Below are 27,223 nucleotides of genomic sequence, written 5' to 3'. Positions count from 1 at the left end.
GGCATACTACTTTTTTTCTGATGTTCAAAACACCTCTAAATATTTATGGAAAGAAGAAAAAGATAATGATGCTTAGAGATTTTTAAAAACAAAAGACCCATTTACCAAGATGATAAGGAGCAGTCAAGTAAGATGACCAAGTTTATTTTTCATGTCATCCCCAGTTCTAGGATGTTTTATTTCTTTTTAATATTGTTTTATTGACTATTTTAGAGAGAGACAGAGAAAGTGAGAGAGAAAGTAACATCAACGTGAGAGGGAAGCCTCGATTGGCTGCCTCCTGTGTGCACCACACACAACCTGGGCGTGTGACCTGGCAGGGAATCAAACTTGCAACCTTTCAGTGCATGGGACAATGCCCAACCAACTGAGCAACACTGGCCAGGGCTAGAGTGTTTTCTTCTTAGCCCAAATAAAATATGTATTTTCATGTATGGTCTTTAACAGGATAGAAATGGAAATTATTTAATCCAGGATCTCTGTGTTACTTGTAAAACATTGTTATGCTGACTAATGATTTGCTCTCAGATGGAGATTAAAATTCCTGGGATTGAGACCCATGTATCACTCCTCCTCTATTTCTACTTTCAGGTTTGTGTCAGCCTCAATTTTTCTGTTTTCAGCAGAGAACATTCTAAACATTGAAGCATCTGATAGTTTAGTAAGGTTCATGTACATGTCTAACCTGCCTAAAAACACACACAAAGCATTGCATTGTTGGCGCTATACATATTCTCTTCTGTCCTCAAATGTTTCGTGCACATAAACATACCCTTCCTGATTGCAAATCTTCTGGGGCAAAGACTGTGTCTTATATTTCTTTTCATTTACCTTTCTCCCTTTGATAAGGGCAGAAATAGAATGTTGGGACCAGCTATAATTGTAAGAAATATTAATCATGGTCTATTAATTGTGATTGTGTTGTTCTGATTAAAGAAAGCACATTCTAACCTGGCTGAGAGTTGCACGTGGGACCTGGAACTTACCTTTAAATGTAGCCCATCCTCCCCATCTGGGAGCTGCCTCTTATGGAAAGATGAACAACCTTGTTGCAGAAACCAGAGCCACCAGCCCTTTGAAGACCCCCAGCCTTAGCATACCCACAGGCCTTTGCACATCTCCAGCCTGTAACCTACCCATTTGGCATACCCTTTTGCCTACTGCCCATGCAATCTTTGTCCATCTATCCAATAGAAGCAGCTGGCTTATAGTGGGGTGCAGAACAGATTTTTGTGGATGACCTGATGCTCTCCCACACTGCTGGCGGTATTGGAATAAACGCTCATATATGATTCAACCGTGTCTCTGCTTAATTGGCTCAAGTAGTGTGACAGGTAGCGTGGACCCACTGACTATCCAGTTACACCTTGTCCCATCCGTATGACCTTTGTTTCTCCCACCCTTCTCCATAATCCCCTCCTTACTTCAGAAGATATAAATCATCCTTAATATTTACTGCCAAATTCTTGGTGAATTTAATTCAAAATTACACTGGCTATAGAAAGAAAAATCTGTGCCAACAATTTCACCAGAGCAGCAGCACTCTGTGTCTTCATTGCACATTTGCATTTTATGGACCTTTTTTTCTCTCTTAAGGAAAACTACCAACAGAAGGATAAAGCTGAGGAATATTAGGACTTGTAGCTATAGGCTGCCCCTAAACCTCTGGGTGAAGGATTTTGCAGGCAAGCCAGATAAGATCCCGAGGGGCCAATTTCAGGACAGAGAGAGGCAAAATGAATCTCATTCAGGTGACTAAGAGAAGCATTTATTCATTAAGACCCAAGATGAGGGGAAGAGGAAGTGGAAGGATCTACAGATCTCTGAAGAAAAGAAATAGTTATAGACTCCTGGGAAGAGGTATTATTGGAAATTTTGACGTCTGAAGTACTAGTGGAGAGCATTGTATTTCTTCCTCTGGGAAAAAGAGGCCTTAGGGCTCCATTCATTTGTTTTGGACTAATAACAAAAAACCCTCCCAGTTCTACCCTGTGATTTTAAATATGAACAGAACTTATCCATGAAGGGGAAAGCTGGCTACAGTATGTGACCACAGTTGTACAAAAGAACATTAAATTACAAATCAATGAGTGACTTGAAAGAAGATTAAAATTTGTTTGTTAGTCTATTTTTAAGCTTTTCTTTTATAAGGCTAAGAAAGAAGGTTATACAAAGGTTAGCCAGCTTTTTGTAAGATAATCTAAATGTACCTTTTCCACCTTCTGTTCTCAGATTTGGCAGTGAAAAATTATTCTGATCACAGTTTCTTGGAGTATAATTACTTTGTCAAAAGAAAATATAATTAGAACTGATATTTTAAAATGTACCATATTGTATTTAAAGATTTGATAATTTTCTCATGTACAAAATGTTCTGTTAATTTAGTAACAACCAACAGTACTGGAGTCAGGATCTGATGATTTTTTTCTTTCCTGTTTTAAAAATACCATCTATTCTACCCTTTTGTCTGTTTGAAGAGATCTAGTCAATTTCAATGGTGGATCAAATTCAAGGCTTGTCACAGCTTTATGAGCATCAGGCCTATTTATTTTCTTTGCTCTACTGAACTTTTTCGCATGTCTCATACCATTATTACAGCAGTATAACAATGAAAGCACCTGTAGATTCCAACACTGCCTTTCCAGTTTCTTCATTTGTAACCTCACTCAGCATAAATCTGTTTCTTGTTCCTCATCCCTGCCCTGAAAACTCTGTTTTTTTATTTATTATTTTTTATTTTTTTTTTATTTTTTTTTATTGCTAAAAGTATTACAAAGGGTATTACATATGTGTCCTCCCCCCGCCCCCCCCGCCCTTAACAATCCCCTGGCCGCCCCTACCCTCCAGTGTCTTATGTCCATTGGTTATGCTTATATGCATGCATACAAGTCCTTCGGTTGATCTCTTACCCCCATCCCTCCTGCCCCCCAACCCTCCCCAGCCTTCCCGCTGCAGTTTGACAATCTGTTTGAGGCAGCTCTGCCTCTGTACCTATTGTTCAAAAGTTTATAATGGTCTCTATTATCCATGAATGAGTGAGATCATGTGGTATTTTTCCTTCATTGACTGGCTTATTTCACTTAGCATAATGCTCTCCTGAAAACTCTTGAAATCCTTCTATTATTCTTATTTATCACTTTACCCCTTCCCCACAAAAACTCTTCTAGTTGGCAGCAATTCCGTGAATAGAGAGTTCTTGTTGAGCTGCTCACATGTAGATTTAGGTCAATAAATTGACAATTTTTAGAATAAAATATTTCTTATAAAGGGACTTCCTTTTCACAAATCATATAATTACATAAAATACTGGGTTTCAGAAAGACTTAGAGATACCAAGTATTACAGTTGAGTAGAAAAAAATTAAGTGAATTAATTATTCCTGATTCATATATTGTATGGCTAGAATTGTCAAAGCCCAAGAAAATGACTTTCTTCTGTTTTCCTACTGAGAGCACTCTTCCAAATACCCACTTCCCTACTTTCTGGGAACTAGGTACTGAAATGGGGGCTGCACTGGAGAGCATGATCTGTTTGGAAGTGATTTAGAAGAGTGTAAAGAGTGGTGGCCCTGGCCTTTAATCCCAGCTCCCCCATGTTGCCTCTCTGAACTTCAGTTTCCTTATGTGTAAAGCAGGATAGTATCTACATTTGTTGGTTGTTGTGAGGCATTCAGAATGGTCAGTTATAACTATCATCATGCTGAATGAAATACTACATGGTCAAATAATTAAAATAAATTTTGAGCTAAGAGAGGTTCTCTGGGACTGGAACATTTTCTTCTAAAATTTAACTTCTGATTGACAGTGATCCTTAGAATCCCATACATTTCTAGTTAAGTGTTTTCTCTCTTCTCTCTTCAACCAATTTCTAGTTGAAATTAATCCTGCAATGGTCATTTTCCAATATCACATTTGAAGTGAAAATACATATAGAAATTATATGGATAAAATATAATTTTCTCATTACTGATTTTTTTGTATGGTCTGAATTTATAGTTGACGTTAGAGTAACTGGAAGAGCACAAAAATACATTTGAGGGATATAAATTTCAATCTTTCACTCAGACTTTTTTTTACCATGATCTGGAATTTATTTGCAGAAGTGGAATAGAAAGGAAAATAATGACAATTAATTTAAGTAATTAAAATAATTGAGCAGAAAAAAGAAATTCAGTGTTTGCTCTAGTTGCAATGCAGCAGTGAATTTTTATTTGTGACATACATTGTTTAGCATGAAATTGATAAAGAATAGGGCTTTCTGTTTATAATGTTTTATATGATCTGAAACATTGGCATTTAAGCCATTTATTGACCATATACTCATGCCCTTCAGGTTAAAAAAATAATTGCAAAATAAGCCAGTGTTTTATAACAAATTATAATGATACTAAATAAATTTATGGGTATCCGCTTAATATTATTGGATGGTTTCTATATCTTAGAAAGTATGCATTATTTTCATGATATTCTAAGTAGGTAAAACTGTAGAAAGTGGGCTTTGGTTTCTTTAGTGAACACAATACCTTCCTTGGAGTTTAAAGACTGGTCCTTAAAAAAAAAAGAAAGTGATTTTCTATTAAACTGTGAGAGTTTCCAAATAATGCAGGCCATTGAATTGGCCGTGGAGATGGCCTTAAAATAGAACAGGGTAAAGATGAGTGCTTGGATGTAATCTTTTTTGGAAAAGTTAAAGAAGGTTCATGGAAGTGGGTTTGACCTAGAACCTTTAGTTTGGGCTAAAGATACAATGATTTCATTCATAGAGTATAAAAACCAGATCAGAGAGGGTTAAACAAAAAGCCAAAGAAGCAAAGAACGGCTTTATGTTTGACCAGTCTGATCATTGACATAACTATGATTGACTCTCTGATTGTCAGCTTTAGGGGACTAGCTAAATACTCATTGTTGACCAAAGGGAAGTGGCACATTGGTAAACATTCCAGGACCAAAGGGTTATTAATAATGTTGACTTGGTTTAAATTCCCAGAGGGAACATGGAACGGATTTTCTTTATTTGAATCCTCAGCCTTAAACTGGAGAGATGCAGCCTGCTTCAGTAGTGTTATTAAATACGATGTCTTGCCTCAGACCGCAATGTGACTGTCATTTAAAACTAACTGTATGCTACATCTCATTGGGGAAAGAAGTTGTGTAATTCCTTGAGGAGTCTCTAAAAGCAGCGGGTTGTGCATAGACTATATGTCTTGCTAATTGGATTGAACAGTAGCAATATTTGCTACCACATCTTTTTTCTTTTTGTCAAAAGCTGGGGGCAGATGAATTTTTAAAGGTGTTTCTCTTCTCTAACAGCATCTGCTCATGATCTGAAAAATCTTTGTCATAGTACTTCAGAATGATAGTATTCCTTTCAGTTTGGTTTGAATTTGGCAAGTATTTATTGGGGTCCTGCACTGTGCCAAGCACTTTGCTAGGCACCTGAGGCTATAAAATTAATATGACTTAGTTTAGTCCTATAGGAGTTAATAATATATGGGAGACATAGATTCCTAAAAATAGGCAAATAAAAATCAAAACCACAAAATACTAAGTATAATATGAGTTATTACTGTATGCCTTAAATCAGGAAGCTTCACTCTAGATTTTTCTAGGAAGAGAAGAGAAAGGGATTCCCAGTTGAAGAATAGGATGTGTCAAGGACAGAGGTCTGACCATTTATACTGCAATTAGGAAACAGTGTGTGGTCCAGTGTGTGGTAAATTATAAATAGCTTGTTCACCACTTTTTTTTATGGTCAGTCAAACAGCTTTAATAGTTATTAATTACGGAAGGACTATTTATCCCCTGCCGACATAGAAATCTGTGAGTAATGTAAACTTGTTCACCACTTTTGACAAACACCAAGGGCTTGGTCATCTTTCACTGCTCTTTATACCTTATTTCTTATGATTTCTGCAATGTCCCACTTACATCACTCCCCGTATTTAAGAGATACAGAATTATAATCACTGAATGCTGAATTAAAAGTTGACTCATCATGTTCCCAATTTCTTTATTGGAATGCACCCTTTGAGTTTATAAATGTTATGGCATTCATTAAAGTGAGTTGGCAGTGCTCTTTATTATCTAGTTAAAGAACTTCACTTGAGGATTGATTATAAGGTTGAATTAGAGAATAAATCAGAGCATTACTTTGAAGCATTGACTGAAAAGTGGATCTAACTGTCCTCGCAGTTGGCTTCAGCATGGAGGTCAAACTTTTCATCTGTGTACTTTCCAAATACTGTGGCTCTCAGATCATAAATGTACCTAGACTGTACTTTTCAGAGAGTAAAGTGTCCAACAAATGTTTGTGGAAAGAATGAAGGGATATATGAGGACACTAGATCTCCATGGGGTCAGACAAAGTCATGAGCTTTGACTATATACACGTTATACCAGAGATAATGTCATGATCCTCAGAGTCTCTTCCGGAATAATAAAATAACCTCCCTGGCAGAATGCTGAATCCAACACTAAGCTCTGGTCTACGCTATGGGATAAAGAGAGTTAACTGTTTAGAGAGGAAAGTTTTTAAAAGATTTGTTAGAAGTAGTTTGTGGTGTAGTCCAATAATTGTTGATTATAAAAGTCACTAGCTTTTAGTTTCTGCCTGTGGTTGTAATTAATTTTAATGAGTGTAAATCATGTGGTCCTCTGCTGATCTCAAGTTCATTACTCACTAGGTTGTGTGCAGCTGGTTGCTTCAGGATTAAATGTCACGCTTAGGAAGAAGAGCTCTTGTCATTCACACAGCCTCAAGCAAGGGTAATTTTCTTCCCCTGGTAATAAAATTCAATCTACAGAGAGCGCTTGGCTTTGGTGCTTGGTTTGTAGGTGATGACCCCTTAGGTGGTGCGAGAGAAAGACTCACAGATGCCAGGTTGGCATCTTCCCTGAATTTCATACACAAAGTGAACCACTTTGCTCGTATTTGCCTTATTAGTATAAAATGTCAATTATTAACTGTAATTATTGGGAAAAACTGGGGGAGGGGAATAGGAGAAGATTTAGGGCTTAAATTTAGTGTATCATGTTCTGGGACCATTTTATAGATGAGAGTAAGTCCTTTTAGTTGCATGATTTTCAAGTCTGACTGTACTTCTGACTCACTGGGAGAGCATTAAAAAATCCCTAATCCAGGTCTCCCCCCAAATAAATAAGAATTTTGAGAGTTACTAATTCTATAGGTCTGGGGCTGGGTTCTTTCTCTCTCTCTCATTTTCTGTTTGAAAATAATTTAAATACTACAGAAAAGTTGCAAAAAATCAATTTTAACAATTTTTAACATTTTGCTACATTTGCTTTATAATTTCCTCTATATATCTTAATATTTTTCTGAACTATTTGAAAGTATGGGTTATTTTTGTTTTTAACAACAATTTTTATTTTTTACTTTTAAAAAATGTCAGATTTTTCCCAGCTTAACTGACATATTACTGACATAAAACATATGTAAGTTTAAGGTATACAACCTGATGATATGATATATGTGTACACTATTGTGAAATTATTACCACAGTAAGATTTATAAACATCTCTATCCCCTCACTTCATTACCTAATTTTTTTGATGTGGACCATATTTGAGATTTAATCTTATCTTCAAGTATGTAATACAGTATTATTAATGATAGTCACCGTGTTGTACATTATACCCTTAGATGTTATAAATTTTATAGTTGGAAGTGTATACCCTTTGACCAACATCTCCTCATTTACCCTCAACCTAGCTTCTGGTAACTACTATACTAATCTCCATTTCTATGAGTTCAACTCTTTTAGATTCCACATATAAGTAAAGACATATAGCATTTGTCTTTCTTTGACTTGTTTCACTTAGCAAAATGCCCTCAAGGTCCACCCATGTTGTTAAAAAGAAAGGAAGTATTTCTTTCTTTTTTAATGGCTGAATGATATCCCATTGTATGTATATATAGATATGCATCTTTGCCTATTCATCTATAGATGGGCACTTAGGTTGAATCCATATCTTGGCTATTGTGGGTAAGGCTGCAATGAACATGGAGGTGCAGATATCTATTTGAGATAGTGATTTTATTTTTTTCAGATATATACCAAAAATTGAAATTTCTGAATCATATGGTGGTTCTATTTTTAATTTTTTGGGGATCTTCAATATAGTTCTCTATAGTGGCTATACCAATTGACATTCCCAGCAACAGTATACAAGGATTCCCTTTTTTTTCATGTCCTCCTTGACACTTGTTATTTCTTGTCTTTTTTAAAAAAATATTTTTATTGATTTCAGAGACGAAGGAAGAGGGAAAGATAGAAACATTAATGATGAGAGAGAATGATTGATTGCCTCCCTACTGGGGATCGAGCCCACAACCCAGGAATAAGCCCTGACCAGAAATTGAACCGTGACCTCCTGGTTCATAGGTCGATGCTCAACTACTGAGCCATGTAGGCCGGGCTCTTGTCTTTTTGAAAATAGCTATTCCAACAGGAGTGAGGTGGTTTTGATTTGCATTTCCTTGATGGTTAGTGTTGAACATTTTTTCATATCCCTGTTGGCCATCTGTATGTCACTTTTGAAAAAAAAGAACTTTTTTATTTGATGTAGTCCCACTTACTTATTTTTGCCTCTTTTTGTTTTATTATCAAATCCAAAAATTCATCAAGACTAATGTCAAGGAGCTTACCACTTATGTTTTCTTCTAGGAGTTATATGGTTTAAGGTCTTACATACAAGTCTTTAATCCATTCGGAGTTGATTTTTGTGTGTGGTATAAAATAGTGGTCCCATTTCATTCTTTTGTATGTGGCTGTCTGGTTTTCCCAACACCATTTATTGAAAAGACCATCTTTTCCGCATTGTATATTCTTGGCTCCTCTGTCATAAATTAATTGACCATATATGCATAGGTTTATTTCTGGGCTCCCTATTCTCTTTTGTTTGTCTCTGTATCTGTTTTTATGCTAATACCATGCTGTTTTGATGGCTGTAGCTTTGTAATATAGTTTGAAATCGCAGAATGTGAAGCCTCTAGTTTGTTCTTTCTCAAGACTGCTTTGGCTATTTGGGTATTTTTTCTTCTTCTTAATGTAATTCCATACAAATTTTAGGATTGTTTGTTTTATTCCTGTAGAAAATGCCCTCGGAATGTTGGTAGAGATTGCATTGAATCTGTAGATTGCTTTTGGGTAGTATGAACATTTTTAAAAAATGTGCTCATTTCTTTTTTAGCACTGAATGATATTTCATTGTCTGGATGTCCCGCAGTTTATTTATCCACTCACCAACTAAAGGACGTTTTGGTTGTTTCCAAGTTTTGGCAATTATGAGTAAAGCTTCTAAAACATTGATGGGTTGGTTTTTATTTTACTTATTTTGATGATTAAATTTTACTAGATTTGACCAATGAGAGTCCCATCAAGTTGGCTGCTGTATCTACTGGTTATTCCCTCCTGATTTTTTGGAGTATTTCCTTTTATTTCTGGTACTAGAAGATATTCCATATACATTTTATTCCATATACATTTTGGATTCCAGCCCTGAGATTCAGCCATTTCTCCAAGGATCCCTGGTTCCGTTTAGTGGGAAAAGGTTTTGGAAACTATGATGTGGGTGATATGTGTCCTCTTAACAAAGTCAAGTATTAGCATGAGCATGGTGATGTGTGATTATGGGAGCAGATATTCTGACAACTCGACTGTGTATTTTGGAGTAAAGTTTGCTCACCAATGACTGAAACCAAGAAGAATACATTTAATTAATAAAATAAATAGTTAGATCTTTTGGTTGATTTTAGGTTTAATAAAAGTGTCACTTGAGTCAAGAAAAGGAAACTGCAATTTTGTAGTCGATGTTTTCTTGCCAATAAGCAGTGCTGTTTTCATTACAGGAAACTGTCATAGACCAATACTTCTGCAAAATGAATGACACCATTTAGATCTAAACCAGTTGCACAATGAACAAATCTTGGCAGTGACAAAATAGACTTGACATATAGCTATATTGCAGATAAATATTTGAGGAAACAGAATATTGATGCAGTTGATGAGTTTAAGAAACAGCAGTTGCTTCAGAATGGAAGCTATGAAAAATGGGCAGGTCAAATCTGTGCTGTGGCTGAAACCTGAGGAAGTAGCAAGCTATTGCACCCCAAAGTGGCAAGAAACTGAGGCAAGCTAGCCACCAAAAAGTGAAACATAGGAATGAAAATCTCTGTCTAGAAAAATTAAAAAATAGACTCGTAAAATGTATAAAAAAAAAAAAACAAGTTGTTTAAGTACAAAAACATGTGAGAACACATAGAAGTAGCCATCAAAATTCTAGGAATGAAGTTGTTACATCAGTTTTTCACAAGTTCTTTGATTTGAGATAAAGAAAATATATTATATGAACACATATATGTTCATGAAACTTATTAAGCCACATGGCTCCTGTTGGCAGGTGTGGGATGGGAGTGAGTATTGTGTGCAGAGGGTTGGTTAATTGTGTCACTTGCAAAAACTTAGGGACTACATCATGGGGAAGAAGGCTTTTCTAGTTTTGACATGTCACAGGAAGTAACATTTTCTATAAAAAGGATAAAGCAACTTTGGCACTGTCAAGATATGAAGAATACTAGTGCTGGTCATAGCAAAGAGAACAAAGACCCAACATACTGAGGTTAGTTGGAGAAAAGAAACTCACTGATCCATTCAGTCTTTCCTTCTAGCAAGTAGAAGAGAAAGCCAGTGTTTTGCAGAACATATTGGAGAAAAGCAAAGTCTAAATCGATCGATAATGCCTTATGTTTCATGGTTTTACTGTAAACAGTGTATGAGTGACAATGAAACATTTTGTGCAATTTGCTTGGAAACTTAGAATTGGTTTTGCTTACGGAAAAAAATATTATCAGATTTGAAAGAAGAGGGCTATAGACCCAACAGAGAATACAGTATTCTCTGATTAGTGTGACTCAGGGGATTGCATCAATTCCTCAATAAACAGAAGTTAGAAATTGGTCTCAGAACTTTATATGCCCTATTTGCATTTATATATAAGGAAATGTGTTCAATATTTTCATACAAAGAGGTTGAAGGTCTCTCCAGAGTTAATTCATGGGTTTCATTTCTGGAAGCTGTGATTGTTATCTGTAGGAAGTTGTTGAGAAACAGGTCGACTCTCACTTGGTACTAAGTTTGTTTGGGTACCCAATTCCAGGATTTGGGCAACATTGTGAAGCCAGAGACATGCTTTTTGCAGGACAAGAATCATCAAGCCTTGAGATGGACTCGCATTAGGTGCTCAATGTTGATTAGAACTCAGACCCCTGGGAAATAGTCTTTGCTGAGGACTATTAGAGTCATCTGAGGACACCCACATTTCTCCCTGCAGTGGGTTGGATTGTATTCCTCTAAACTTCATATGATGTCTTAATCCCCAATGTGATGGTATTTGGAGATGGAGCTTTGGGGAGGTAATTCTGGTTGAATGAGGTCAGGAGGATGGGGCCCTCATAATGGGATTAATGGTTTTATAAGAAGAGGAAGAGAGAGGGATAGCTTTCTCTCCACCATGTGAAGACACAGAGAAAAGCAGTTGCTTCAGAATGGAAGCTATGAAAAATGGGCAGGTCAAATCTGTGCTGTGGCTGAAACCTGAGGAAGTAGCAAGCTATTGCACCCCATAGTGATTTAAAACAGGAAGAGAGCTTTCATCAGGAACTGAATTGGTGGACACCTTGTTCATGGATTTACCAGATTACTGTGAGAAATTGCCGGGAGCCGGTCCATCCTTGCTGTTTCTGAGAAAGGTTGTTTCCCCAGGTAGGGATTTTCCCCTGAAGTTAGGGAGGGAATAAAACCCCTTAACTAAGTGCCAGGCGGGTAATTAATCACTTTAACTACGAACAATCATGCTTAAGCTACATAATCTTTACTCCCTGGAATGGAGATAAGAAATGCCCTAACCTTTGGAATAGAGATTGATAGGATTGGAATCAACTGGTATAAATACAGATGTAACAAGACAACAGGACACAGAACCTAGACACAGAACCTGGACACAGAACCTAGACAGAACCTAGACACAGAACCTACACAGAACCTAGAGACAGAAGAACTTTGCTGGAGAGAACATGGCAAAAGATCCTGGACAGAAACTGGCCACGGAACCTAGAGAGAGAACCTAGCGAGAGAACCTGGCTGAAGAACCTGGAGACAGAACCTGGCTACAGAACCTAGATAGAACATGGCAAGAGAACCTGACTAGAACCTGGTGACTGAACCTGGCTGGAGAACCTGGACAGAACCTGGCTGGAGAACCTAGCAAGAGAACATGGACACAGAACCTGGTTGGAGATCCTAACCAGAACTTCGCTGGAGATCCTGACCAGAACTTGGCTAGAGATCCTGGCTAGGCTGCTGATCAACTGAACGCTGTCTCTGTGTCATTCCTTCTTCGCCAACTCCGTCCACACCTTTGGGGACCCCTGGACCTGCTGGGGTTGGACCCCAGCAAGAAATAAATGTCTGCTGTTTAAGCTATGTAGTCTATGATATTTTGTTATAGCAACCCAAGCAGATGAGTATACTCCTGTAGTCATGTATGGGAAGCAAACTCATATTTAGAAACTGAGTCATTAATTTTGTTCATAAAATATCTTAGCAGAGGACCTAGAAATGTTTGAAGTCTTGTTTTGATGAATTCTCCCTCTACAAGCAGAATTACATGGAAAATCAGTTCTTAATCAGAAAGTGATTGCGGGATCATGGAATTAGAACAAAAGGCATTGAATGTTAAGTAGATGGCTTGATCGTGGTGTTGAAAATCCAAGGGGTACTTTTCTCTCATCAGTAGTTTTCAACTCAGTTGATCGTCTCCATCATTTCTTGAACCACACCTCTCTTTGCCCCTAAAACACCACACTTCTGTTTTTCTCCCACCTCTCTGACTGTTCCTGCTCTGTCTCTGTGCAGAGCTATCTTCCACTGTCCTCAACATATTTCTCTAAGCAAAACGTGTTTTCACCTGAGCATGTCTTAAATTTTCCTGCCGTTGTATTTTTTCATGCTTCTCTCCCTTTCCTCAAATGTTCACATTCCTCCTTTCCTTTCAAGCAAACCAACTACCTTAGGAACCAGCTCAAGTTATCTCTCCATTATGGAATGTCTATAAAGGAATTCACTTTTATTTAAGTCTCCTATATTTAACTTTTCAGATTTGCAAATAGTAAAAGGAAATCAACAAACTGAATATATAATAAGTACATGCAACAATATGGATAAAACTTAGACATAAGTTTGAATGGAAATAAAAGAAGTGCATGCAACATGATACTATTTTCATAAAGCTCAGAAGCATGTATATGTACATATGTTTAACATATATATGATGAATACATATACACATATATGATAAAACTATAATAAGAAAGAGGAAAATTATAAGTGCAAAATTTAACATAGTGATTTCTTCTGTAGGGTGTAAGTAGGGATAGGATCTATGTGGAACATAGCTTGATACAGTGGTGAAGGTTATGTTATGTAGGGGTGGGAATTCAAAGATATTTATTTTATGATTATGCTTATAACTTACAATGTTACATATATTCTCTTGTAAGTATCAAATATTACCAAGTGAAATATGTTAAAACGTTTTATTTGCTGTATATCATTTACAATATTAATCCAATAATAAATTACATTTTATCTAAAAATTCTTTTGTATAACATAAAGAGGAAGCATTTGGATAGACTGGCTATAGGCTCAGGCAAGGGCTACCAGTGCACATGCCACTTTAAAAGGCAGCATCTTATAGCTTAAGGAGACAGGATTTGGGGCCAGATTCTGCCACTTACCAGCTGTGTAATTGTAAGCAAGTTCTTCATTGTCCTCTATAAATTATTATTAGATATTATTATTATAGTTCCTACTGTATAGGATTGCTGAGAAGGTACAATAAATTAATGTACATAAATTTCTTAGAAAATGCCCGGGCCGAAACCGGTTTGGCTCAGTGGATAGAGCGTCGGCCTGCGGACTGAAAGGTCCCAGGTTCGATTCCGGTCAAGGACATGTACCTGGGTTGCAGGCACATCCCCAGTGGGAGATGTGCAGGAAGCAGCTGATCGATGTTTCTCGCTCACTGATGTTTCTAACTCTCTATCTCTCTCCCTTCCTCTCTGTAAAAAATCAATAAAATATATTAAAAAAAAAAAAAAGAAAGAAAATGCCCGGAATGAGTTAAATGTTAGCTATTGTTATTTGTTGGGGAACTTACAAGGGTATCGTCCTCAGTTTTGAACTTGGTGAACACAATCTGAGTATCATAATAATAAACATAAATTAACCAAATTTGTGCATAATTCTATGGCTAACTTATTACTACCCAAGGTGTGGTAACTTTTTCCAATGATAGAATGTTTATGCCTCTTATCTAGATTATCTATTTTCCTGGTATTGAGGGACCTAAAAAATTCAATTTTATTATCAAAAGAATACCTGTGATCATGGATTCAGAGAAACAGGAAGCATTTATTCCAGGCCACTGTGCAACTTGATGAGTCAATTTCCACCACCCAGATAACTGTATGTGTTCACTTTGGTCTCATTCAGAGTATCCCTTACTTAGAAAATGCTGGGAAACAGTGTCATGTCGGGGTGTTAGTTTCTTCAGGTTTCGTTTTCCTTCCATGTTTACGTTGATTATCGTCCAGTGTTTTTCCTGAAAGGTTAGAATGCCATTGGCTAATTTCCACTTAGTAAAATACAGTAACAGAGTATTTTTCCCCAAAAGGGTAATTATTTGTGTATGTTTGAGTTCGATGTGTTTTTAGTCTCTTAAATTGCACATTTATGGACATTCTTATTTGAATTCTTTTAACCAGAGGCAAAGCAAGGCTAACACGTCCTGAGACAGGGGCACATGGGCTGAGGCCTTGGCCGGAGCAAACATTCTGCAAAGGGCGTGCTTGCTCCTTGTAATCCCGTGGGAAAGCAGTTTCCCATCCAGCCTTTTCTGGATGCTCTGAAAGACGACATGAAGAAAACAGACAACTGCAGAGAAATAACAAATAGATGATAAAAAGATGGCTCCAGAGAGCAGAAGCAGGGTTGTGAGGGAGCTTCAACTTTTGAAGGGATTTCAGGGAGAAAAAAAAAATATGCACCCTCCTCCTGAATTTTTTATTGGATAATATTTTCAAATAGTTGGATTTGCAAGGAAATATATTTCATTTTTTTTTTCTTCTGGGAACATGAGGGAGTACGTATCCCTTGTCCCTAAATCATTCCTGTTGCAACTTTATGAAAACACTATACTCTTTATTACATGTGAAGTTTGCTGGCTAACTCTTGGCAGCAACCTTATTAAGACATTTTCAAGAACCCCTTCACTCTTTCCTAATGAATGGTTTACAAGGACCAGGGGAGAAAAGTGATAGAGAGACTGTTGCAGTGAGGAGATGGGGATCATTGTTCTCTGGGCTCCCCAAGAAATTCATCAGACCTGAGGTCCTCTACCCCTCTGTTGGCTGACCAAGAAGTCTTTCCCTGGGAGAAGGGCAGCGGAGGCGGGGAGGGGGGGGGGCGGGCAGGGGGGGAGGGTGACAGATCGTTTATGGTGTGACGTATGAGGTGCTAAAGGGACCATGAAAAAATATCTTCCCCACGACTGGCCAAGGAGCTGTCAGTCTCCATCATTAGAATGACCTCCTGATGGTCTCCAGAAAAACCTCCATGAAAGACAAATGTTACCTTTGGGCTGTAGCACCTTCGTAAACTCCAGCTTGAGAACAGCGGACCCAGTGCAGGGAGCTGTCCTTTGGGAGCACTGGAGTGAACAGGCCAGCATTGGTGGAGGAAGGCTTAGAAGTGAGGGACAGGTGAACAGCTGCATCACAGCTTTGCCGCAGGTGGGGTCAGTCTTTACTGTACAGCCATTGATTTCGCCTATATTAAAAGACACTGTAAAGGAGCTAGCTTAACCATGGGTAGTTCTGGGGAGCAGACCATCACTGAACTTTAGAGGGACATTTTTTTTTAAGCTTTTTGAATCCTACTTGGCAGTTGTTTTTGTCTCCTGGTAAGAATGTACGATCCTTGCCCTAGCCTGTTTGGCTCAGTGGATAGAGCATCGGCCTGCGAACTGAAGGATCCCAGGTTCGATTCCGGCCAAGGGCACATACCTGGGTTGCGGGCTCGATCCCCAGTAGGGGGTGTGCAGGAGGCAGCCGATCAATGATTCTCTCTCATCACTGATGTTTCTATCTCTCTCTCCCTCTTCCTCTCTGAAATCAATAAAGAAATATATGTTTTTTTAAAAAAGAATGTATGATCCTTAGCAAAGCTATATTAAATTAACCACACTGGGCACCATTCCAGTCCACGAGGAGGCTCCAGGTCAGAGGGTTATCACACAGTCAGGTTTACACGCTCTTCTGATCCATGACTTGCCACATCCTGACCCTTTCCCATGAGTTTCAGAAAAGATCGAGAAAGATGTCACAAAGTCATCACGACAATCGAGTGGGCTTCTCATCTGCAATCTTTTTCATTGAAATGGACCCTGCCGATTTCAAAACGAGTCATATGAGTTTCTTTCCTTTGGAAGAGATTGCTTTCTTCTTAAAATTGATAATCTTATCTAAGCATCTATACGTTTGTAGGAGTTTTTTTTTTTTTTTTTTTTTTTTTTTTTTTTTTTTTTTTTTTAACTGTATAAGACCCAGCCATTACCAGGTGAACTGTTAGTATTTTCACCTTCAAGGACTAGGATTTAGTTCCTGTGGGATTGTTAGTATTGTTTTTATTGTGTTATACTATGTACAAAAAAGTAATATATCTCCACATGACTTAAGGGACTTGATATTTGACATAAAATTATGATCATGTACAGCTCTGAAGCTAGGTACAGAAAAGATGAAACTGAATCATTTCACTGAACACAGTATATTTTCTCCCCAAATAAATAGATTTCAGATGAATTCCCTTCATCTCTTCTACCCTGCTGGGCCTGGCTTCTTGCTGTGAGACACAGCTAAGTAGGAAGGAGGCTGTTGTTATTTGATGGCAGAATAATTCAACAATTTCAACAAATGTTTATCGAATGCCCATTATATACTAAATATTATGCTACGTGCTAGGCATACAAAGGGAATCAGGTATAGTGCTCATCTTGAAGCAGTTCACTATTGAGTGAGGCCAGAGAAATGTGTACAATGAACCATAATGTAAGCCTTGTATTATTGAGGAGGCAAAGGGAATGCATAGAAGAAAATGACCTGTATTTTTGAGTGACATCTGCACTGGACTGACTTTTAGCAGGTGGGACTCACAGAAATATTGTGTCAGGCAGAAGGCAGAAACTAAGGACAGTGTTCTAGAAACAGGATTCCAGCTTGGTGTCTGGCTACCACTGGCCTTCAAATCTGGGCTAGGTGCAGAGATGAGGCTTCAAGCCCTCCCGTACATTTGTAAAAACAAACATTTGTATAACGTTTGATAAGAGACATAGTGCTTTCCCATTAATTATATTAGTTGTGCCCCACAAAAATCCTGTGAGATAAGAATTGCAGAAATTCCTCTGCTTACAAACTTTCAAATCCTAAACTTTTCCTAAACAGAAGTACTCCGCAGCGAAAGTATAGCAATTCTGTTTTCCACCAACAGCTGGTGATGGCGGTTGCGCACTGTCTCTGTTGCTAGTCCGGGCCTCTGTAAGGTGTTCTTAGTCAATGGTATATGTAGCCCGTGTGCTTAGTTCTGAGTATTTTAGTGTTATTAAGCACATTATGTGCAGTAAGTGCAAAGGCAGAGGGAATGTGGTAAGAGACCATAAGGTGAGTGTAGCAGATGCCTCTGGTGCCTCCGCCCTGCCCTTTGGTCCACTTTTGATTTCAGTTGCAGCCATGGCGAATAGTTCTGTGCAGGTACAGCACTCCGCTCACATACCAATATCACCCCTAAGTGTTGGGGTCCAGCCCCAGCAGGTCCAGGGGTTTCCATAGGTGGGGACAGCGACGACGAAGAAGGAAAGACACACTGAGTTCAGTTGGTCATCATGGTGAGGTTCTCTCTTTATTGTCCTATTACATCTATATTTATACTATTTGATCCCATAAGCATGCCTCTATAATTACATCATGGTATGTTTTGGGTAACGTTCTACAGTTCCTTATTTCTTATCTGACCTTAGCAAAAAATCCTGTCTCTATCTAGTTCTGTTGATTTTAATCTTGTCTAGGTTAATCTCTGTGTTCCATTACAAGGGCTATTCCAAGGTCGCTGCTCTACTGATAAGCTACAAGGAAGTGACTGAAGGAGAGTCTCCTACCCAGTAAAGGTTATGTCCACCCAGGCCCGCTGCTTGCCTTCCCTGGGACTGCCCTGTGTCAGAGGGTCTCCAGGGGTATAGGCTTTGGTGCTTTCCCTGGTGGGCAGACCCCTGGGGATGTGGGCCCAACAAGTCCCAAATTTATTGCCAACAGTCTTAGTCCAAGTTCTTCATAAGTAGTACATGGTATTTCTGTAACACTAGGGAGATTTACTGATTTATTCTCTTTCTTAGTCCTGTTAACCTCTAATCTGGGGAAACAACCTTTCTCAGGGAGGTGGTTCTAGTTAAAACACATAGCGCTTAAGATGAGGAGCGAACATATGTCATATACACCAGGTTCCTTGAAACATAAGCTGTGCAGATGTTTCTTCCGTGCAGCAACTGTGTCAAGCAGCAAGGGTGGACCGGCCTCCAGCACCTAAGAGTGCAGTGTATTCTGTCCCTGGACTGCCAGGAGCTTGCTCAGACTATAGCCAAGTGCAGCCCTGAGAACAGGGGAGTTACTGTCCTGGAGGAAACGCTCGCCCAGTGGTGGATAGGAGCCTGTGCATAAATGCAGATAGTTCTGGGAAGCATGCCTGAAGGTCCTTGCAGAATGGAGCCCCTGGTACTCTAGCAACTACTTAAATAATACACCATTTTATTGGCTTTTCTTCCTTTCCTATTGTACTCAACTGCCCAACAGCACAGTTACCTGGCTGTACCTGGGTTGTGATGTTGATTATCTGGTTACATTTGTTAAAACTCACAGAACTTGTATACATAGTATAGTTAATTTTATTGTTATGAAAATGAAACATAAAGTTGTACAAATGAATAAAGTTTATAAATTATACAAATTAATAGAGTTAATCTGAGAAAGAAAAACAAAAAGATCATTTTGTGGCCACTTTGGGCATGGAGGTTCTGTCTAAACTATATTATGTGAAAGCATGGATATTTTATTTATTTATTTTTCATTTTTTATCTTTTTGTTAATCCTCACCCAAGAATATTTTTTCACTGATGATGTTTTAGTGAGAGTGGTAAGGAGGGGGAGAGACACACGGAGAGAGAAACATCAATGTGAGAGAGACACATCGATTGGTTGCCTCCTGCATGCGCCTGACCAGGGCCAGGGATGGAGTCTGCAATGGAGATATGTGCCCTTGACTGGACTCGAACCTGGGACCCTTCAGTTCGCGGGCTGACACTCTATCCACTGAGCCAAACCAGCCAGGGCAGCACAGATATTTTATGTTATGAAGTACAATTTCCTCATATCTTTTAAGTTATTAGTATAATAACATTAAATTTTAGATAGAATACATTAACAGTAGGTTTAATAATGCTCCCAAATTAGAAAACTTTGTATATGTAAATTTTAAGTTTAGATTGTTTGTTGATAAATTTGAATATAATGGTTTTCTTTTTACTCTCCAAATAAAATTTGTCATAGTCTTAAAAACATTCATGATTTTGAAATTGTAACCAGTGACCCACTAATAACATTTTTAAGGCAGTCCTAGTCATTTTGCTTATAGGAGAGATAGGTATACATACACCTTCCCAAATGTTTTTTTCATATGTCTCAAGTTCTATCGTTTTTTGCTATAATTAGGGGGAAAATTGTGGCTCTCAAGCTAGCCATCTCTCTGGGCACTATCGTGTTCTTAATAGCAGGTTAAATGAATACAAAGCATTCCCACAAAAGGAGGCCCACAGATTAGGTACCAGATGTATCTCCTGTTATGTATAAAACTGTGAGCTCAATTCAAGGGACCGTAAGGTATAAAATGTGACCCACCATAAAAACTATCAAAATCCAGGCACTCAGTGGACATTTTTATTTCATGTAGAACTCCAGGATCTTGCAATAACTAAGCCCAATAAAAAATGTAATTAGGTAAATGTATTATATCCCATTGTGCCTGAGGAACTGAATGGAGTAACTTGGAAAGTTATAAAAGAAGTCGAAGGCTCAGTTCCTTCTTGGGCTTTGGTTTAAAGATAAATTTTTAAAAATGATGCGTGACATCTAATATTAAGCATTATGGCTGGTGCTTGAAACTCAGCATATGGGTAAAGGTACTGCTAAATGTCATTTCCAGTGGACACTAGAGATCTGGCTCAGCTACTCAGTGGACAGAGAGACTAGAAGCAGCCAGCAGTGGTGAGGACTGCTTCACACACCTGACCACTGCTTGATGTCTTCCAGCACCATAGCTTAGCCACTGGGGCTCTGCTTCCATTTATCACTTGTCCTGTCTTTCCCCCTTCCTTCCCTAGACCCACTGCTATGATATTGGGTAGAATGGTGGCATTTGGAAGTGCCATTAGAGTGAGAAAGGGTTTCCTGTTTACATTTGTGTCCTCAGTGATGAGAAAAATACCTGACACATAATAGCCATGAAAAACATGTATGTTGAATCAGTGAGTGGTAAGAACTACAAATGAACAAATGCTTCTGCTTCTGGCTAAGGAAAATTAGAAACTTAAAGGCCCCCGTGTCGCTCACATCATAGGAAACAGTCTGGACGTGTAGGAGGGAGAACAGAGGCGGAGGTCAGGGCAATGTGGAGAAGTTGGGGGAGCCTAAAGCAGATATCAGACCAGACTAGGTAAGAGTAGAAAGCAGGCAATCGAGATGATAAGTTACATTTTAGATTCCCTAAATTTCTATATCATAGAGGTATGCTACCATGATAAATTTTTTCTTTTCTGAATAGACTACTTGTCTGAGAGAATAAATGGTAAAAATTTATTCTTTTTCAAGGCAGGTAAAAATTGAAGGTTACAGAGAGTGGTCAACCAGAGTATTCTGATGTCCACTGCCATGAAGCATATACCAGTAAAATATGAATATTTACTTCATATTTTACTGAAATTTGTCAGGAAGTACAGCCTACAAATGATGTTAGTTATATTGACAAACAATGTGAGGCAAGCATTCATAGCTATAGTTCCTTGGATTACCTTAAGCTGCATTCATGTATATGATAACAAGCTAATTATTGAATACACAATATTGGGTATAAAGTTGGCGAGTTATAGTTCCTTGGATTACCTTAAGCTGCATTCACGTATATGGTAACAAGCTAATTATTGAATACACAATATTGGGTATAAAGTTGGTATATTCTGTCTGTTCTGTGAATCTTTGTTCTGATAGAGCTTCCATGTAATAGGTCTGGTCAGTGACCTTGGTGGAAAGCGCTGGTTCTGTATGTACGCATACCGAGTATGCCGGTATGACTGTTTGCTTCATGCCTAATTGGTTTCTTGTTCAATGTAAGTTGACCTGCCATTATATATAGTTTCAGATCCATAGACTTGATGCATAAATTATTTATTTTCATATAGAAATAGACATTAGGTATATTTCCATTAGGTGTGTGCCCAGTTGGTAACCAGTACCTTATTTTGAAATTGTGATGAGAGGCACACATTTATGGAAATACAGCTACATTTCATTTTTATTTATTATTTTTAAAATATATATTTTTATTGATTTCAGAGAGGAAGGGAGAGGGAGAGAGAGATAGAAACATCAATGATGAGAGAGAATCATTGATGGGCTTGCCTCCTGCTTGCCCCCTACTGGGGATCGAGCCCACAACCTGGGCATGTGGCCTTAACTGGAATGGAACTTGGGACCCTTCAGTCCACAGGCTGATGCTCTATCCACTGAGCCAAACCGGCTAGGGCATACAGCTACGTTTTAAAAAGCAACAATTAGGTGATACAAATTGCAGACAGTGTATAAAAAATAACTGACTGTAATTGAATATGTCATATGCATAATTATATGGTACATTATGCACCTATTAATTGACAGTACAGCCAACTAGTATATCAGGACACAAATCCTGCATTTAGAAGAGACAATAATGAAGTAGGAGCCTCCTAAAACATGGCATGCTTTCAGTAATGTTTAAAATGAAACAGCCTTTCTATTATGCTGCCACTCACTGAAATCAATACTAAAAAGGAAGGTCCCCCCCCCCCCCACTTTTTATCTGGGTAGTATGTTTAAGGATATTTTGTATTTGAAATTTTAAGTTTTCTTAATCTGATGACCAATCACACAGCTATTAAATAAACTCACTTAACTGATAAGTGGCTTCAAAATGTTTCATTTCCTCCAGAAATACTCCTTTTGTCCAGTAATCTTACCCTTTCTTCTCAACATGCTGTATTATGAATTCTCTTTACTCAGCTGACATTGATACATTCTCGATCTGGTAGAATGACTAGCTTCTCTTTAAGGCAAAATTCAACAAATCAGACTTGCTTCCTCATTTTTAAATTCTCTGATTTCCCTCACCTTCTTTGCTATTTATCAAGTCCCTTTAGCAATCTATTCTTTGTATGGAATTTCTCCAAGGATGAGGATTGTTTCATAATGAGAGATTTTCACTTGAAACCCTAGAATATTCTTTTAGAATACACTTAACTGACACAGTACACACATGGACACACACATACATTTTCCTGTTCAAGATCCCAGTGGAATAACTAGAAATTGATTAAATGAATATAAATGTTAGGAAACTGCAACAGAATGCAGTGTTAGAAGGAGCGAAATAAACTTGTGCTTTATTCTTAACTCACCTAAATACTTTCACCCATTAAAGTAAGCCCCTTGGACATTGGACTCAGGTAGCACAGAAAAGAGGAGCATCAGGTATTTGATACGCCTGGCTACCTCATCTATGTTTTATATTCAGACCTTTCAGAGCCTGGATAAATCGGAATCTGCAAAGAACAGAGGTGATAGCTTTTTATAGGTGCTGGGATGAAAAACTTTCTCCTCCAGGGAAAAATTGCTCTGTTATTTTCCATTTCTAGCCATAGGATTCAGATTGATTCTCCCAGGAGTGTAGTCTGGCCAGAGCCTTCTGTAAAAAGGATTTAACTTACCTGACTCTTTTATGTAACTTTGGGCCTCAGTGATGGCTTCCATTTTAAGACTTCAATAGAGCAATTTCAGAAACATCCCTGGGATATATAATTGTCTCTAACAGTATTTTAGTTTTTAACCTCCCTGTACATATAGATTTATGGGCTATTATGGAAAATTCTTGAAATGAAAAGTGTGTGTGTGTGTGTGTGTGTGTGTGTGTGTGTAAGAGAGAGAGAGAGAGAGAGAGAGAGAGAGAGAGAGAGAGATGAGAAAACAATCCTCTAGTTTGTTAAGATATGAAAATAGAGCATTTACAACCTACATCAGATCTTTGTGTAGGCGACTTCAAATATGTCTTATAATTAGCAACATATGAACATAGTGATTGTCTGTTCGCTTAGGTCATGAGTGAAAATATTCGGTTTCTGTGTAAAAACTTCCAAAGTACTTTTTCTCCCTTTCTTAACTATAAATTATCAGCCTACCAGGGAAGGAATCTCTTCCTTTTAGAGTTTTTGGACGTATAATCCAGAGAATCATGATGTAGAGTACAAAATATTCAGAGGAGAGTCCTGTAACAAGATTTATACTTGATGAGGAATTAACTTATTTATAATTGGTGAGGAACTTAAAAATAACTATTACTCATTTAAAGGTGCATACGTGGCGCATATTCTAATAGCTCAAAAATGAAGGAATTGACCAGGTAAGATGTTCCAATTGTACCTGCTCTAGATGAGGTCAAAATATACCTGGTGGATATGTAGGAAGGTGCCATTTATTTAGTTTTTTTCTTCTTCTAAGTGCCAGGCACTATGCTATATCTTGTGAAGTAGGTATTGTGACAAGGGAGAGCAGTTACCAGCAACCTGAGAAACTGACTCCAGACCTCTCTGGAAAAATAACTTGGTTCTGTTACTCTGAAGGCAAGAGTAAGTGGCATAATAAATCTAGGTGGTTATTTTTATAGGCTTTAAAATAACTTTAGAAGATTGACCATAGTATAGTCAATTAAAATTAATCCATATACTTTCTTGAGTAACAGTAAAATTAACCTCGCAAGTAGTTTTCTTAGGAAGCTATTTCTATCTCTCTCCCTTCCTCTCTGTAAAAAATCAATAAAATATATTTTTTAAAAAATCAAAACATTACTGGAATCCCCATATGATAGTAGTAGTGTTTTTTAGCATTTATTAATTGAGAAAATACACAATTTCTCTTGTCAATCAATGGTTGTTGGTGACAATTCAGTGCCAACAGGAATCCCCAATTTGGGGTGTGGTGAAGAAGGAAACTTTATCCACTGCAAACAGCTCAATTATGATACTGTATGGCTGTGAGAACAGCAAGCCTGTGGAACAGCTCAATAGTGTGACAGCTCAATTATGAAGCAGCACAGCTATGAAGCAGCAAGGCTGTGAGGAGGCCCTGGGTGAGGTAGCCCAGGCAGCGAGGCCTTTCTCCAGCTAGACAGCTCTGTCCTGCTCCACCTGCTCCAGTGCAGTCCCCTCTGCTCTGCTCTGCCCTGTACGGGTGAGCTTAGCTCTGCTCCTGCATAGATCTGGTCCACTCTGCTCTGGTAAGACATCTTCAGTGTTTCAGCTAAGGAAACACTCCTTCAGTGTAAATGGAAAGTGCGCTCCTTGTGCCAGAGGGCAGCTGGCCTGAGTGGTTCATTCTCATGCAAAGGAGGACTCCAAATCCTCAAAGTCTGATTGGTTTAAAAGGCACTACCTTGGTTGGTCAGAATGGAGCTCTTCTGATTGGTTGATGAAGATGCTGATGGAGAATATAGCTGCACAGCTCCAAGTGGATGGAGAAAGTCTTAGGCCTATTGGCTGAAATAGGATTTCAGAAACTCCTTTATAAGAGCTGACTCAGATGCTGAAACACAGGGCAGGCAGGTAGTTCAGTGCAGGATTCTCCCTGAAATGCAGTTTGCATGCTTCTCCCTGTATAGAAATGACTGCTAGACTCTGACTTAGAAGTTTGAGCCCAGTTAGCCACCAGGAGCCCTTCTTAGTAAGTATTTTTCCCCTCTCGGGGTTCAATAATCCTTTTAAATAAATTTGTATTTCCTGAGTGTCAAAAGCATCTTTACACATTTGAATAAAAGCACATATATGTAAGGGAACTATTTTTTAGGTATGTGGACTATATCTGATTTGCACACAGATTCTTTTAGGTTATCATGGTTCCACTTCATTCATTCATCACATTAATTTTCCATTTAATGTATACGGACAGAGCACATACTACATGTTAAACACTGTGTGAGGTAGTGGATATACAGAAGAGGCCAAACAGACTGCTTTCTGACTTATGGAGCTCTGAATATGAAATGTGTAATGGACAAACTTTACAAGGCACCAGAAGGGCACTAATCCTGGCATTTATCCTAGTTTGGGGGTCAAAGAATGCTTCTTGAGTCAGTGACTCACCTGCAATTTGATGGATGTGTAGGATTCAGGGAGATTGTAGAAAAATGGGTACAGTTCTAAGGGAGCCATTGGCTATAGACCCAGCTCCAGCCTAAAGCCATTTCCTATGGAATAATAGACGCTTATATTATGATCTCATTATTCTCCATTAAATGAATGGAGTAGAATAGTTGAGACCACGTTAAAATGTTCAGCAAGGCCCTAGATAAGGCATGGGTCGATCAATGTAAAAGACTTACAATGCAGAAATTCTTACAGTGGGATGCTCAGTATGGATGCACTCACTCTATAAATCCAGGGCCATCACACGTGCTTCCTTCCAAGGGTAAAGGTCTTGCTGAATCCCTCCCATAGGTAGATTCCAGCCTTTCCTCCAAATTCCTGATAGTGCTCTGATGCAGTCACTTATTCATTTAACAAATATTTAATAAGTGCCTATTATGTACTCAGCACTCTTCTAGTTACTGTGGATATAAGAAAAATCCCTGCCTTCAAATTTTACATGCTAGTGGGAAGGAAGAAAGAGATAAATATGATATATAAGATGATGTTAAGTGTTTTGAAGACATAGCATATTAAGCAGGAGAGAAAGCTCAATGAGATGGTGGCGGGCAGTGCTATTGGGTATAAAGTAGGCATTTAGGTGTCTTTGACAAAATGACATTTCAACTGAGACCTAGAGAGAGTGAGTAAAAAGCCTCATTACTACATGAGGGAAAGTCCACATTTCCCACACTCTGTTAAGTCAGAGAGAATAATATGACTCCTGTTTCTATTCTAAGACCTACCCTCTCAGGTCACATTTTCTGCCCATGATTTGCTGCTTCTTAGGATGGCTGACAGTGTTACTATTTAGTACATTCAAGAGAAATCCTAAGGGAGGAACTAGTTTGTGAAGGTCTTTTGACCCTGTCTAGCTTCTAGCAGGTCTCTCAGCTTGGTGCACTCGTTTCCAATGTTTGCTGACACCTATAATAAATTATTATGACCTCTTCTATTTTAAAGACAATTTTTTGACCTAACAGTATGGTTTTATTTTATTGTCTAATGTTATGGTCCCCTACAAAGAATATGGAACAAATAGAATATGCACGTTATTATTAGGGTTTGCTTAGAAATGAAATTTCTCTCCCTCTGGGTTTATAGTAAGATCGTCTTTCTCTGTTAGTTTGGTCATAGTCTTGGCCATATGACTTCTCTGGGACAATAAAATATGAGCTGACGTGGTTGATGTGTGCCATTTCCATGAAGAAGCTTTAAGAGTCTGCAGCTTGAGAATTTTTGGCTTTAGTCTTCTGTGTCTTGAATGCTCTCATTAGCTTAATTGCTGCTTCTTTGCAGCTTTTTGAAATATCCTCTTGAGGGATTGGGGAAAGACCATCCCTACTGTGGGCTTAGCCCATTTTTCTCCTGCCAGAGACCTTTCAATGGAATGTGACTAAGCAAGCCCAGGGTCACCAACCTCACTGCCTGCTAAGACTGTGATTTCACAACTTGTAAGAGTTTCAATAGGGGTACAGAGGCAACTGGTTTTTTTACCCTGTAGACTCCTAACTGGGGACTCTCAACCAATCTAGATTGCTTGCCGAAGGCAGAGTGTACCTCA

The sequence above is a fragment of the Myotis myotis genome, unplaced genomic scaffold (genome assembly GCF_014108235.1).
Source record: "Myotis myotis isolate mMyoMyo1 unplaced genomic scaffold, mMyoMyo1.p scaffold_m19_p_11, whole genome shotgun sequence".
Taxonomy (NCBI): Eukaryota; Metazoa; Chordata; class Mammalia; order Chiroptera; family Vespertilionidae; genus Myotis; species Myotis myotis.
This window is presented reverse-complemented; position numbering follows the sequence as displayed.